Below are 16,970 nucleotides of genomic sequence, written 5' to 3'. Positions count from 1 at the left end.
CTCCTACAAACAATTCCAGCCCAAGACACAGAATTGTGAAAAAGTCTGACCATTAAAAAATAAGGTTTTGTAAAATTTCAAAAGAAATTGGAGGTAAATTTATTAATAATAAATATGTAACATATATCATATATATGCTGCAGGCACAGATGAATATACACAACCTAGTCCAAAAAAGATTGGCAAAAATAATACAGAAATTTTGTGCCATTCTAGCTGTTATAATACTAGAAAAATATAAAAAGATATAATTTGCAGTTTTTTAAAAAGTTTGTGAAGCATCCATAACATAAACTCATACTGTATGTAACATCCAGACAAACTTATTTCAATGGTGACACTTAAATTCTTTTGGATATGGTATAATGTTTTTTTGTTTGTTTGTTTCAATTTAGACCAGAGAGACTTTTATCATGCACCAATCTGCACAATGCAGTGTTCACATTTCTTGTGAGGGATTGTACTGTCTTTTCTTCTTCATTTCAAAGTGCTTCCTTTCTCAGGCTACTGCTCTCTCTTTCATGGTGAGTCACTCGGAAGTACCCTAGCAATGCTGCATCTTGCAAATAACTGAAGGCTTATGCTCTCTCCTTTATTTTGGTGGTCTCTAATTTGGGTGGTCTCTAATTTGCATTTGGTTTAAATGTGAAAGCAGTTACTCTATGCTCAACTGATTTTTTTTTAAGGCCACATTTAGTGATTGCCTAAGAAAAGGGTAAAATCACATATCTGCTATCAGGCAGGTCCTGATAAAAAAGATCATGTTCTCCTTCAGACATAAGAACAAACGATAGCTATTGCTAGTCAACAGTAATTGAAGAGAATAGCAGGGCTCATTTGAAGTTTAATTCAGGAGGATCACAGTGGCAGCACTAGTTCCAGTGTTCTGGTCATGTTTCTGTCCTCAGAGTGACCCTGCAGGGCTCCTGTTCCCCTTCTCAGCATCAATGCAGGCAGTCCCCTGAGGATGGACACTCCCTAATCCACCTTCAGGAGGCTAGAAGGATTAAATAATAGATGTAAGATTTATTTACAGGTAACTGGGATGCTGCAGTGTCTCATTTCTATGCCACATGGTTCAAAAGGTCTTGCAAAACACCAGATGATGAGTCTGGCAATGAAAGGAGGCAGTTTAAGCAATTTATCGATAAAGGAAGGAAATAGCTTTTTTGAGGATGAATCACAGTTCCTGGGAAATCAATTGATTCAGAGAGACCAGCTATTCACGCCGGTAAGGTAACTTTAGTTGTTTGTAAAGGTAGCACTAGTGTGTATTTACTGATTGAATAAGTACAAGTTAAGTTCATATTCTATTGTTTAGAATTTGTTCCCTGGTTTGGTGAATAGGCATACATGATATCTCTTTAGACCACAAGTTCTCACTTTACACATGGGGCACATTTTTGAGGAAAAGAAGTACTTTGTTTATCAACAGAATTCTTATATATGAGAATTTCTCTTCAGCTGCACCCATAACACCCCAAGAGACAGAGGAAGTCTGAGGGGGAAAGAGTTGAGTGATGGTACAGGTAACATTTGCCTGCTCTTTCCATTCTCCTGACTTTCATTTATGACCATTGCTGCTGGCAAGAATTTGACAGACACGTTTGGTCTGGCACAGAATCAAAAACGGAAGGAAAGAGAGAGATGAATTAGAAAGTGAGAGAGAGAAGAAGAAAGAGAGGAAAAAGAGATCCCCAGTTCTGCTTCCAGCATCGATCCAGCTGATGGGGTGTCCAATGTCCCATGGCACACAAGCACCTGGATTGGTGGGGGTACTTTTTATAGGTAAGTTTTTCTTACCTGCCCTGGAGATAAGTTTCTTTCTTTCTATCAAATCAGTTGTCTCATGCAGTTTATTCTTTCAGACCTTTCTGAAATGGGTCAGAGGCTTTGAGGGCATTGGGTGGTCTTGATCTCCCCTACAGTCCATGCCCACATCTCAGCCTCATTCCTGCTCTGCTGAGTTGTGGTTATCTCCAGGAGCAAGGACAAGGACATCTGTCTCAAAAAGTGTCACCCTTGCTGTGTATGGCCCCTTCTCCTGCCACATCCTGTTCTTTCTCACAGCACGTTCTTACCAACAATCCTTTCCTGGAATTACCAACAAACCTTGGCTGGCTCCACAGCTATCCAGCTCTCAGTGTTTGATAGATGGATATCCACACATTTACCCCCCTTGTCTTCTTGGTGTCTACAAACTGAGCATAAAATAGAAAAACAGCTATAATCAAAGAGGAAGAATTTCAAGTTAATCCTAAGTAAAAAGGTCTGAATATTTCCCAAAGACATTGTTACCATACTGACCTTTTTCTGCAGAAACTTCTAAAATATTTTCTTTCTTAGTCTACATAATCATTGGAATAAAATAGAGATACATCTGTTGCAATTCAAAGTTATCTGCAATAACATGCTACACAATGTTCAAATCAGAGATGCTTCATAAAAGTAAATTAAAGAGCATAACATTGGAAACAGTAGACTACAGGAAGTCTAAAAAAGGTAAGTATCATAAAAAGAATATAGTCACAAGGCCTGGATTACTGATGGGTCTAGAGAAATATTTTTCATTGCAAAGGGATCACAGTGTTCCATCTCCTGACTAGCATGCCTAAAATTTCCAGGCCACAAGCAATAATAGGAAATATCTGAAGGATACCACAGCAGCACAGACTCTCAGTCTTTGTCTTGAATCACTAGTGTGAGACTTTTACCATTTGTTTGAATAATGTATTTGAATTCCTTCTATTGCAAACATTTTCTGCCCCCAAAGACTCCAGAGCTCTGTTCCCATGGTGCTGTGTACTTTAAAAGATGTGTCATATATAGAGTATCACGTTTCTGTGGCTGCTATAGTAATGAAAGTACTTGTCTTTAACAACATTGCAAAGTGAAAAAAAGGAATATAAAACATGAAGACTAAACAGCAGAGTTTGAAATTAATTACTGAGGGAGGTTGGGCTAAATTGGTAACTGATATACCAGTGACTTTACTTTCTTTTGGTTTAATATTAATATGAAACTGAGCTAATATAATCAAAATAACCCCTTTAGACAGTAGGAGTTCTGCCTATTTGATTTGTGCATTGATTGCACAAATGTGTACATTTGTCAAAAATGGGTCAATGACTGATTTGTATCTCATTATTTCTGCATTTTCCTGTACAATGTAATTGTTCCATTACTTTCTAAAGCATACCTTTGTTAGTGTTTTTAATGAAAAATGACAATGTGTTATTTGTGTCCACAGCTAGTGTAAAAAGTAATCCTTGTGCTATAAAACTAATATTTTGATGCTTAAATTCCCCACCCTGTCTGTTAAGTGCGGAGCAAAGTCTGTTAAGTGGGGAGCAAAGTGCCTCACTAAACTTTACTAACCTACAGAGGAAGACAACCAGCTAGGATACTGTATTTAGCAAGAAATTAAAATAGGAAAGGTGTCAAGCAAAAAAAGGGTGGGGACACTGAGAAAACGTAAGTATAAACATGAAATAGCAAAATAGGATCTGCTTGAGGAAAGTAAAATCTAATCCACTACGGAAGTGATTCAGAATCTCACACACATACATTGCTGTATACCTTCTATACAAACACACAGAAACACATGTAAACATAGTCCTATACCAACAAATGGAGGATAAAATTAAAGAGGAATGAGTGGAAACACAAACAAATGTGCCAATAATATATTTTGGCATCACAGCCAGTAAAACATAAGAAGTAACACATAAGCATGCAATGAGCTATGGCTAAAACCTAATACATTTGCAGTCCATATACCCAAGTAAGATGACATTAAGAAAAAAAGGCCTATCTGCATTCTGTACTGCTCTCCTACAACCATGCCTGTAATTCTGGATTCACCACATCTGTTAGAGTGGCATATTAAGTTCTTCATCTGTTGGAAACAGCTTTTCCAGCTGTTAAGCTCCTAGGAATGTTTTCAATTACCTAGAAATACATTAGCTTACACTTCACACTATCATTACTTCAGTCTCAAGACCATTCAGATCTTTCTCTATGACCACAACTAACACCAGGTGCCTCCCAGTCCTATGGCAGTGCATGCAGGCATTTTAGAGGTTCTTGTCTTGAGTTTATGGTCTGAAATTATTATGGAAAAGAGAAAATAATTGAGATGAGAAATTTCATAGGAACTAAGACCACTGAGTCTATCTGAGTTAACTACAGTCTCATGCAATGTCTGTAACATAGCCAAGACATGATCTCAGATCACCAGGGTCTCAGCTAATACCTGAACTGCAAAACAATGCTTTCTGGATGGGAATAAAGCAAAGCCAACAAATCCCTAACACCTTTGCTGACATGACAAACTTGGCATTTTTTCTTTCCTCTTAATGATATCAAGGGTAACAATATTATTTACAATAAACATTTATCACATACAAGCATGATGTTGCATTTACATATGAAAGAAATTTTTATATTCATTCAAATGATAATGGGAATGTTGCACCCTCAGAAGTAGTTCTGGAAATTTATGACATATTATTAAAATCCTGTCTGACAACAAGGATTTTTGCTTTCCTTGTTTTTCTCTAACATCTATTAATACAATATCTGAGTTGTTCATTCTTGTTAATTTAACTTTTATGACACTCATATGGAACAAAGGGAACATATCACCTTACAGAAACAATGGAGTTATTAAGGACATCATTACATATTCTGGGCAATTACTCTGAAGTGTGCATTAGTTTTTAGGCTTTCCCTGAAAAGCAAATGAGAAGCAAAAAACAAACAACCAAAACAAGACCCCAGGTCTCATCTTGAGGTTCCCCCTTTTTTCTCTCTCTTTTCCTTCTTTTTTTCAGTTAAGTTATATTTTTTGAAATTTGCTCTTCTATGTTTTGTAAACAGAGAGAAGACAACACAGCTACAACACAGCTAACAACACAGCAACTGTGCTAAAGGAATAACACATCATTAGCAGTTGCTGTCCTCAGCAAGGCCCTGAGAGGCATCAGCACAAATTGTTATTTGGCCAGACACAGAGATACTGGCTCAGAGAGGAGCAGTGGAATGCAGAAAACTGGGACATAAGTGCCCTTTATGTACCCTTTTTCACATCTCCTCCTCTTCTCTCTGTACTTCGTTATGCTAAAGAGTGCTAACAGTGCTGTGAAGTATGTGTCGTGCATTGACACTCACAGGTCTTCCAAACATCAGTCTATATTGCATCCAACCTTTGTGGGGTGTTACAGTTCTAAAGATTTGTATTATCTTAATTTCAGTCCCATTCTCCTTACCTACCCAGCCTGCCACAGAACAAATGGGGTTATCTTTTTTTCTCCCCTTTTTAATTTTATCTATGTTTAGACTTGTCATCTCTAAGTATACAATGATAAAAACTAAAAGGAAATAAAGTCACCCTTCTGGCTTACCATTCACTTTAATGAATGCAACAATTCCATGTATAAGTCAAAACCGTTTTCAGACCTTATGATTCGTCTTTTGTTTCATTCAAACTCATCTTGCTTCCACAGTGAATCTTGTCAGATTTCTTTTCCCTGACTTTCAGCCCACGGCCCCACCATTACCTGCCATTTTAGACATCCATCAATTTGCTCTCAGAACTCAGATCCACAAATTACACTGAATTTACAAACTGCCTTGAAAAGGGAGACTTTATCAGCGATGGCACTTCATTCCACTCCCTTCTGTGTTGTGGGCTACATCATCCTCCATTGTTCCTCATATTGAAACTGGCAGCTGTTGGAGCCCTTGAATGGCCACTTAAGTCTCCTAATGTTGTTTAAGACAAACTGAGTGGAAAAGGCTGGGTAGTTTCTGCTGGGTATGGTGCACTGAGGCAGCTAAGTGTCAATTATCAGCGCCAAGGCAAGAAATAGGGTAACATATGGAATGCAAGGGGAAGGGGTTGAACAGGAAGGGAATGGGGATTAAGGAATGTGACACGTCTTGGTTTCCTCACTTTCACAAGGAACTGCAGCCTAAATTTTCCCTTTATCTGTCTTCCTAAGCATTCTTCAGCTCCATTTCTTGTCAGTTCCAAGCCCATAATGTGTGTTTTGCATGCCCTGCCCCAGTCAGTGCTCCATTCTCCTTGCCCATCTGCAAGTCAACACTCAGGTTCCACATTTTCCCTGGGTCAGTCCTTGTCTCCATTGCATTCCAGCCAGGTATCTCCAGTCTGCACAGCTAGGGTGCAGGACAGACCCCGCTGCTCCCAGCAGCTGCTTGCACAGAGCAGAGCTGGCCCAGGAGCAGCTGGGAGTGACTGTGCTGAGAGAGGTTTTGTGCCTTGGCTCCTGCACAGCATGCACAGCTGTACTTCCAGATGACGTGTGCAGGCTGGCCAGCGTGAGACGCCGTCTCCATCAGTCTCAAGATTAAGGTGCTGAACCCTTCTGAAGTCTTGCAGCATACTCCAAGTGGAATAATTCAAAGCGCAGCTCGGCGGTGTGTGGGTGGAGCTCCATGGGAATAGCTATAAACTCTCTGCCAAGCTGCAAATACCATAGTAAAGAGATGGCAGGGCTGTTCAAAGAAGGGGTTGATGGATATCTTTCTTAATGTGAAAGAGAAAAGTTTTCTTCTATCTGAATGGAAGAATTACGTACAAGAACATGCCTCCAAATGCTCAATTAAGGCAGGCATTCAGTCTGAAATGTGAGTAAAAGCCTGAAAATGTTATAAGCAACCAATCATAGATTCTTAATAAAAATGTTAGTTAGCTTTCATAAAAGAGTGCTACCAGCCCTGCCTGTAATTATTGTTGTATACATTACAGCTAGAGATCTATGTGTTCTCCTCCTAATTGATACAAGTTACAGCCTATTCCTTGCAAGTTCAAGGAAGTGGGTCTTGTGGAATTATCTGATAGGAGAAAATAATTTCACAGGAATTGGTTTAGGCAGTCCATTCAGACAAATTTTTAAAAAGCAGCAACATAAACAACAAACAAACAAACAAAAACCACTAAAAAACCCCAACAACAACTATGTTATTTTAAAAACCAGTAAAATTTACAGTAGAAATCAAGATTATCAGTACTGTTAATGGGGCAATATAACATAAATGTGTGGAGTTTTTGAGATTTTGAGATTATGAAATTATTAAAGGCTTGAAATGCAAGGATAAGAACTGTAGACCAGAGGCAGAAGTTAGTTTATGATGTTATTCCACAAGATCAGCAATGCAGTCAGATGGTAGACTAAAAATATTTCAACAATTGCTTTGGAAACTGTAAGGGACTATAGTGTACATACTCAAAAGGCTCGTTTTCTGCTGAAGAAATCTAGTGTAAAGCACTTTGTAGTTTACATTTATGGCATACATTAGAGCTAAATGTGTCACATACATTTAAACTTCCTTAAAATCAGCCCTTCCTCCAATTTTTAGTAGCTGAAGGTTGTTTCACTTTTAAACCTCTTGTATATAGAAGTTTGGTTCTCCTTAAAGGTTGAGTTAATGGAAAATAAACACCAACTACAACATTTTTTGGACAGGCATAAATGAAAAGAGGATTCCACTGAAAGATCTCAAAAGCTTTGGATGACACTATTGGAAGCAAAACAAGGTTAGGCCAATATTAACTAATTTTGAAAATCTTTGCCAAATTGTTTTCACTTCTGAATGTTTTTTGTCTCACCACTCTGGCAGAGCTGTACATCAGCATTGCATGAAGTCAGCCTGTGGAACTGAGTGAGGAACTGATCCTTCAATTCACCAAATAAAGATCTAGAGAATTTGTTGCCTAAAATAAGATGCTACTCCTTGCTTTCCTGTGTTTTGCCTCTTCTCAGTTAAATGTGGAAAAGTGATTTCAAAACAATAACAAAAATATGAAATACACTTACAAAAATCTTTCTTTTATTTTCAAAATCCCTGAAATTATTTATTGAGTTTCACAAGTTTCTGCTGAGATTAATTTTTCACTTGACAGTTCATTTTCTAAGTTTTCCTACCTCTATCTATTTGTTCACATCTGTTTTAGTTTTGGTTAACTGATTGATTGTGGTTATTTGAAATTATTTAAATTAATTATGTTTGGCGAAATGATAAACAGTAATTTCTTTTGCAGTTTTATGGATTTTGTTCACCTGTGAGAAGTGATAAATGTAGTGGTTGTGTCCAAAACAGCAAAAGAAAACAAGAAATTCCCGAAAGATACCAAATTGCTGTAAAAACTTTTGTTATATTGATCACCTTAGTGCTGCATATCTCTCAAAAAAAAAAAAAAAAGATGAATGAAGAAAGCTAGCAAAGATCAATAGTAATAGGCATTGGTTCTGAAAAGTAGCCAGCACAGTATGGCTGAAGTAGGTTTTTTGCAATAAAACCAAAATCTATATCCTTGCAATGCTGTTGGTCAAGAATATGCTTATCAGAAAATAAGCATATGTAAGCTAGTCCAATCCTTTTTGCTGTGAAAATTACAGAAGTATTCATGTGCACTACATTTCGTTAACACAGGAAAATACTATTATCTATCGTCACCAGAATATAACCACTGTCCAGATTCTTTTGAATTCCAATTTTAAAAAAACCCAAATATTATGGAATGTTGTTTTTTAAGGTGTTTTTTTAAAACAGAATTGATAAGAGCTGTCTTTTTATTGACAGCAGTAAGAACAGACTAGTTCAAGCAATTTCTTGCTCACAAGCCCAAGAGTTGTCTTTTCAGACAGCACACAGAAAAGCAATCTCTTACCCTCTCTGTCTGCTTGTATCACAGTATGTGAATGTTTCCACCGTCCCTCTGCTCTTTAGATATTTTTAATACATACACACACCGATGTCCTCATCTTCCCTTTTACAGATATTCTACAAGACACAGCAAGAACCCAAAATGTCAGACACTGGTCTACAAACAGCTGAGTCTTTAGATACTGTAAAGGCATTCAGTCATCATCCTTTGTCTGCTCACATTGCAACGCTTGGGATCATGAGAAACAGCAAGGGAAGCTGGAGTCAGTATCATATGTTAGCAGCATTTATGCTTCAAAAATTCCTGGCAAACGTTTCTTTCCTAATTGGGGAAACCAGAGTGACCTTGTTTATGACGAATCCAAATCACTCTCCAGGTTTTGTGTTTGGATGATGTGTCACTGTTTCAGCCATCAATCAAAGAACAATAAATGCACTTGTTTCTACATTCTGATTGAGTGGGCAGCAGCTAACATACCTATCAGCTTGAGTGCCGTCTGAAGACTCCTTAGATCAAAAATGCCTTCACTAGCAGCCATTCAGTGTCTAGAAAAACATGCCATATTTTGTCACTAATGAGTTACAAACAAAATCTTGTCTGCATATTTGGCTGTACTGGAAAAGGTAAGAGTCACAGGAAATACCTGACAGAAACGCAGACTCAAGCTGAAGTAAGTAATTCAAGTGCTCTCCAAAAGAACTTGCTGTGAGAAAGAGAGACTCAGAGGGGCACAAAACATCTGGGGAGAAAATGAGTGGCCATCAAAACAGGAGCACCAGTCTGAGCCTGTCTGAGCCCAAAATTACTCAGTTTGAGACTGAAGTGGCTTCCTGGAGATGAAATGGGCTCAGCTACCACAGCATGTTCAGCCATACATGTGTTGTTAATGTTAACGAGTGCCACCACTTGCACCTTGTGCAGAAGCCAAGGAGGCACAGCCCAGGAGAGAAGCTGGGCTGGTCAGCATGGTCATTTCTCATGTGACTTTCCTGTCTTTCATCAGGGCACAATTTGATCCAGAAGAAAAGTCACAGACTCGTTGATCATATAATGGTTTGTATTGAAAGGGACCTTGAGGATTATCAATTTCCAGCCCTGATTCTGTAAAGTCCAGTCAGGTCAGCACAGAGTTCCCTGGGGGGCAGGTTGGTGATTGTGGGGGCACTGAGATTTGTACTTCTTTTGCTCACAGGTTTCATTTAAGGAGTATGGACCCTCTGAGACATGGATGGCACATTCATGGGTTTCAGTTACCTTAACAAATTTTTGCCTGTTGTGTGACCCGTGGAGAATACTGAACTTCAAGCAGGTTTATCACTGGCCCAGTAATATTTTATTAAAAATTGAGAAACAGAATAACTTCTCTCAGGCATGAATATATTATGTATTATGGATGAAGTTGCTTGAGATCCACCTGAATACTCCTCCACCTGAACCCTTTTTTTCCATATTTAAGTCTTATTCAATAGTACTGTTACACTACATAGACAATATTCTATTTCTAATATATATATCATGAACAGCCCTATTTTCAGCTATAAAAAACACAGCATACAAACAATCTGAACTGCATTCATGGTTGTTGATAGCTAAATCACTGTATAACATATGAAAATTTCAAAGCAAGCTACAAAATAGCGAGTAATAAATTGCAATTCCTGACATAGGAAGATGAACAGAAAACTCTTGAATGAAGACTCAAAGCCAGACACTGTACTTCCTGTCTTTTAGATCTTCTAACATGTAAATCGACCATTACAAAAAGGATTAACCACTAGAAGTGTACGACTGAAGCCCAACATTCAGCCCTGCTCTTTATTCACCGCCAGAGCAGACCAGGTGTCCAGAATCCTAATGCTGGGCTCTGCAGTTGGGGTTTATATGAGCTGCATACTAAGCACAAGTCACCATTGTATTCTGGCTTTAATTTATTGGTGGCCCTAACAACTGGCTATTTTACTGCTAATTGTAATTTAAATTGCTTGCACAAAATCAAACAGTATTTGGGACTCTAAACACGCACTTTCACGAAGTACGGTTATTTTTTAAAACAGTTTATTTTATCAGAGAATTAGATTTATGCTCAGAGAAGTAGGGTTTTCTCACAGAAAATTTCCTTTTGGTATTTTAGTTATGTTAATAGCTTACACCTTGTTTTTGTTTGTTTTTGGAAATCTGTATAGTAAGTACCGTAAATGGGATGATGGTGTAAGAAAACATTTTCAAAAGCTGCCAGAATTTCATCACAGGTATGCCCTCATTGGGTATGCCCCTGTCATTGTCCTCAATATTTGAGAATCTCCCCTTTTTGCACTTCTTGCAAAAACAGGACCAAGTATTCTGAAAAATTTCATTTTGGAAAATCTGTCTTATTTACCAAAAGTCACTACATGGCTTCAGTTTGTATTTTAAAGTATATCTTGTCATGGTAGCTATGGAACAGAGCTGAGGCCTGGCATGGAACATAGAGTGCCCCTTGTCCAACCATAGATGTAGATGTTCTTCTGATACAGTCTGGTCTGTATCTTCTGAGAAGAAATTTCCTCTTGAAGAAAGTGAATTTAAACTACATGACTTGCTAAATATTTTGGGATCTGTCTTGCTGAAATACACTATGAAATAATAATAGCTAGCTTCTGTTTCTGGATCTCAGTGCATTGGACAGATCTAGAAAGAGATGCCTCAGCCCATATTTGTGGATGAAGAGATCCTCAGGAATTAAACAATTTAGGTAACTTATCTTGGGTCACACTGATCCTGCCTTGCAAAGCTGGTAGCAGACACTCCATCTGTCACTCCCACCCTGTGGTCCAATAAGATGATCCTAATTCTTTCAGTAAAAACTGAGGGTCATATTGATCTACACAAAATACAGTAATTGTCACATAACTCAGAAACAGGATCCACTCTACAGACCGCAGGACTGCATGCCTACTCTTCCAAAGTCTAGCTTTATTTTTCCACTTCAAAATACTGTCCAGGAAGAGTTGATGGAATGCTTCTATTTCAATTTTTACCAGATGTGCAGTTGCCCATGATGAAAGTAAAATTTCTAATGTTATGGGACTGCAGGGTCAGAAGAATATAGTGAGAACTATGGCAGCCATATAGTAAACTCGAGGTCATATGTGAGAAATTATTTGATCTGCTCTGAATTCAACCTTGCCAGGCAAGCTTAATTTCTTCTGCTCTCAGAACATGAAACAACTGTGTTTCCATCCCAGGGAGTACAGTCCTCACGTCATCAGCCATGGAATACACTGTGATGCTTCCAACAGCAGTGAAGAAGTCTAAAGTGTTCGAAATAAAAAAAACAACAAAATGAAAACAAAGGCATGAAATATAATGCTAAGAAAAAAACAAAAACAAAACCAAAAAAAGACAAAAAACCCCCCACAACAAAAAAAAGAAACAACCCCCGAAAAACCCCCAAAAACAACAGCAACAAAAAAACAAGACAAAAAACTCCCAAAACAAAACAAAACAAACCACCCAAAACAAAACCAAAACACACACACAACCTCCCCCCAAAACAACAAAAAAACAACAAAAGACCAAAACCAAAAAACCATCAACACCCAAAAAATTCCCCCACAAAACCCCCAAACTAAAACTAAACTTTATCTCAAATTCAGACCACAAAAGTAAAATCCTGGTTGCAAGCGCCACTTTTAAATTAAAACAGCAAACACTTTTTCCTGGCTATGACATACAACTGCTGAGCCTACCAGGATAATGTGTGGGACCTGTTTAGATTGCAGACTGACATAGGATGTGATTAGTCTATCAACTCCTACAGCATTTTCTCTGATTAGAAAGGTCTGAGCAGCTGCAAGATAACACTTTAAACTCTTTGACTGGTAAATTAGTGTTAGGCTTGAAAAAGTTATTAATCCTTCTTTCTCTTGGTTGGCTTTCAAAGCACAAATGATTAAAACATCATTATTTATAAACTCTGACAAATGTAAACAGAGTACTGAAACTTCACTGGACTTTAAGTTTTCAAGATTCTTGATTATTTGTCTTTAGAAATGTGATATTGTCACATGGCAGAGGCTTGGCAGGGCTCTACTTTGTGAATATATTTAGAGTTTAATTGAGTCGTAAATAATGACATATGATTCTTTCCTTTATGTTTAATGTACATTATGTGTAACTAAAAATGAGAGAAAAAACCTGGAACTGGGATAGAGTTATTCAACCTGATTGAAACACAGTGAATTGAAAGACTGAAAGATTGTGATTGCTCAATTTAAAGGTCATTTTTATGTATCATGTCTGAACATCATACATCAAAAATACCATTTGTCTGCCTGTCCCACAGATTTGAGAACAAAAGGTTAGATTATCACTCTGGCAGATACATATATATATTTATATTTAGATGGTGTTGTCACTTTTCCTGCTCAGTTCCTGTTCTTTACCTTCAGTCTGGAAACCCTTGAGGTAACTCAGATAGTGTGTTTGGATTACTTGCTAATAGTCCATGAATCCAAGTGAAAAAGATTTCTGTCTTTTTAATCTAGAATGATACACATTTATCTGTCACTTCCCATTGAAGGAGAGCTAAGAGCTGTTCAAAGAATTGTGAGCAAAGGTGAAGAAGTTTCATTTCTATTTTGTTGAACAATAAGGCACAGAAAGACTGCATTATTAGAACTTTCCCAGATAGCTGTGAATGGTTCATTTTTTTCAAAAAACCTCACCCTAAAACACTCAGCACCATAAGCATACACACCCTCTTACTCTGTTTACTGAAGTCAAAATTTTAGAAGAGGAATGCCTTGTTTCCCTAAATCTTCCTTCTGTATAAATACCATTTGTGATGTGTTGGTTGATAACTTGAAACTTGTTCTTCCACTTACACAGCAAAAAAAATATTTGTGACATAAAATAACTGAAGCAATCTATGGTAGAGGACATACAGAATGTTAAGAAACAATCAACCCAAAGTCCTGTCTTGTCTTCCCACTATGGTTTCTCTATTTGTATAATAAAGAAAAGACAATGGGTTACTCCGCAAAATATTTTGAAATCTGCAGATGGGAGTCTCTGCATGGGAACCAGGTATTTTTTATTATAACTAATGTTAGTAATATTGAATAAAATCTACAATTTGGGAAACTAACTTACACACAGAAGCTTTTCTAATTTAGACACTCTTACAGAGATGCAGATTAAATGTAAATATACATTTACGTTTATTTGCATAGTCTGTCCAAGCAGCTGTACAGCAAGTGAGCATTTGACAAACTCATCTTACAGAACTTTCCTTTCAGACTCTAATAGGAGACAGGATTCTGGATGTGTGATGAACAACATTAGACAGTCTAAAAAGACGTGCCTGAAAATTTGAAACCTTAGGAAAATGTTCATGATAATGTGGATAATGTATGCAACAAGTATATACTTTTTCACTGTACACATGTCCTCTGACATCACTCTTGGCCTTAAGGATTGAAAATGAGGGCTTAATAAAAGTTTCCAGATTTCAACAGATAATGTTGTCTTCCAGTAGACATTGGTTTAGCTGTACTTAAAACATTCCAGGAAAACTCTTTTTATGTGTATTTGTTTTGCATGGCCTGGTTTTGGTAGCAGGGGGGCCTACAGGGGTGGCTTCTGTGAGAAGCTGCTAGAAGCTTCTTCCATGTCTGGCAGAGCCAATCCCTGGTGACTCCAGAGATGGATGTGCCACTGGCCAAGGCTGGGCCAATTAGAAGTGGTGGTAACACCTCTGTGAGAACGTATTTAAGAAGAAATAAAAACAAAGTTTGTGGTGCAGTTTTAATTCCATCCAAAGCAGGAGGTGAGAACATGTGAGGAGAACAACATGCAGACACCAAGGTCAGTGAAGAAGGAGGGGGAGGAGCTGCTCCAGGCACTGCAGCTGGGATACCTCTGCAGCCCCTGGTGCAGCCCATGGTGAGGCAGCTGTGCCCCTGCAGCCCAGGGAGATCCATGGAGATGCAGAGATCCACCTGCAGCCCCTGGAGGAGCTTCATACTGGGCCAGATGGATGCCTGGGAGGAGGCTGTGAGCCTGTGGGAGACCCGTGGAGAGACAGCCCCTGCTCCTGGGCTAGAGCAGCCTGTCCTTGAAGGACTGCATCCCTGGAAGAGTGACCCAGGCTGCAGCAGTTTGAGGGACACTGCTGCCTGTGGCATGGACTCACGTTGGAGAAGTTCATGGAGAACTGTCTCCTGTGGGAGAGACCCCACCATGCAGCAGGGGAACAACTCTCCCTGAGCAGCAGGAGAAGCCATGGGTGATGAACTGACCACAACCCCCATTCCCTGTATCCTTGCACTGCTGGAGTAGGAGGTAGAGCAGGGAAGGAGGGAGGAGTGGGGGGAAGGTGTTTTTAAGGGCTTGTTTTACTTCTCATGAGCCTGCTCTGATTTTGTTAGTAAAAAAATCACATCATATCCCTAGGCTGAGCCTGTTTTGCCCATGACAGTGTTTGATGAGTGATCTGTCCTGGTCTTTATCTCAACTCATGAACCCTTCATTAAATTTTCTCTCCCCTGTCCAGCTCTGGAAGGGAGTGAGAGAGTGGCTTTGGCAGGGGCCTGGCATCTGCCCAGCATCCACCCAAAACGTTATGGTTTTTCCTTTGTACAGATATCAAAGCTCTTTATTTAGTTCAGCCCACCTTTTATTAGAAATAATGTGTGTTTTCGTGTCTGACCTACAGAAAAAAATACTGCTTTGCTATGGCAATGAAGTGAGTAATATTAACCTCTCCAGCAGAATGCAAAACAAAGCTGTAGTATCTCTTTATATGAGTGTTAATTTATGAATATTTATTAATTTTAACATATCATTATTCTTCAGGTTGTGAACATCTTGAATAACAGATTTTCTTAAGGGGGCTGGTATTTTGCTTTGGTGTCTTGATTTAACCTATTCTGACAAAAGAAATGAAGCATCACTTGGGTTATAGGTAATTCACAATCCATTTTCTTGTCTAATTCTTTCCACCAGATTGACACTAATCCAGGGATAGTGCCACATGAAAGTGTGGCCTGTCAAATCAGTGAATAAACCAGAAAAAATCCAAACCCTTTACTGGGACTGGAAGTTATAATTTTTATGAAGACTCAGCTGTGGGTTTGTTGCAGGTTTCAAGTAGTTGGCTACTGTGCAGGTATGCTTCCTCGGGATCATATCTGAAACCAAAATATAAACACAACATTATAATTCATTCACAAGGTTTCATCCATTTCATCTCTTTAAAGATGTCAAAACCACTACCCATGCCTTAAGCATTTTTCCTGCCATTCTATAAATTTACTGAACATACTTTTGTATGAATGTGCATGAACTGTTCTCTCTAAATCAAATGAGAAACTATAAATAACATTAAAACTCATTCAAGATTCAGATTCAATTGCAGATTCAGATTACAGTTAAATTTAGATTTATTTCATGAAATGCTTTTGATTAACAAGATTCATGCTTTGTTCTTTCTGAAAAGTCAAGGTTTTTTCCATTTGAGAAGGCAATATTGCTGACTAAGGAGATGAAGAACCTACAGCAAGAAACACAATGCAACTCAAGCATTTCCTGCAAGAATTACCTTTGAATTATAAGATAGTAACACACATTTTTGTGGTTTCTGATATTAACCGCTTTGTTGTTTATAAAACTACAGATTTCACTGTTATTCTACATCTTTATAATATTTCTTCACTAGAATAATTTTTATTTCTGGTTGGTAGATAAACTCATACTGAATCATTTCTGGATGGATATCTCTTTTACAGAAACACTTCTAGGAAGCGTCATGAATGTTCTGGGACATACATAGTGGGGGGAAATTAGATGGATATGAATCTTTTTATTACTTTCCTTTTTTAAAATTTTTTTAATGAATAGAATATATTTCATGTTCTTGTCCAAGCAAACAGTACTTTATGACAAATAGAAAAACTACCTTCCATATATGGTCTGCTGCATATTTTGTGATATTTGTTTCATGTTAGTGAACTGTGCTAGTAAAGTTTGGCAACAAACCTAAGCAGAGAACAGCAACACGTTGTCCAAAGCTGTCCAATGGCAGACCAACATTTATTATATAAAATTACTTCAGGAATTCAGCCAATGGAGCTGGGCTGCCTGCAGCTTCTAAGCACTACTGAAAAACCATAAAAGGCAGCCAGAATTAAAGAGGAAAATGAGAAAGGTATGCATCTCCCTTTTATGCTCTGAAATAGCAAATACCTACAGAAGGGTGGGGATGTCCTCCAGTAAACTTTGCTGCACTGACACT

The sequence above is a fragment of the Lichenostomus cassidix genome, chromosome Z (genome assembly GCF_008360975.1).
Source record: "Lichenostomus cassidix isolate B80296 chromosome Z, HeHo_3.0, whole genome shotgun sequence".
Lineage (NCBI taxonomy): Eukaryota > Metazoa > Chordata > Aves > Passeriformes > Meliphagidae > Lichenostomus > Lichenostomus cassidix.
This window is presented reverse-complemented; position numbering follows the sequence as displayed.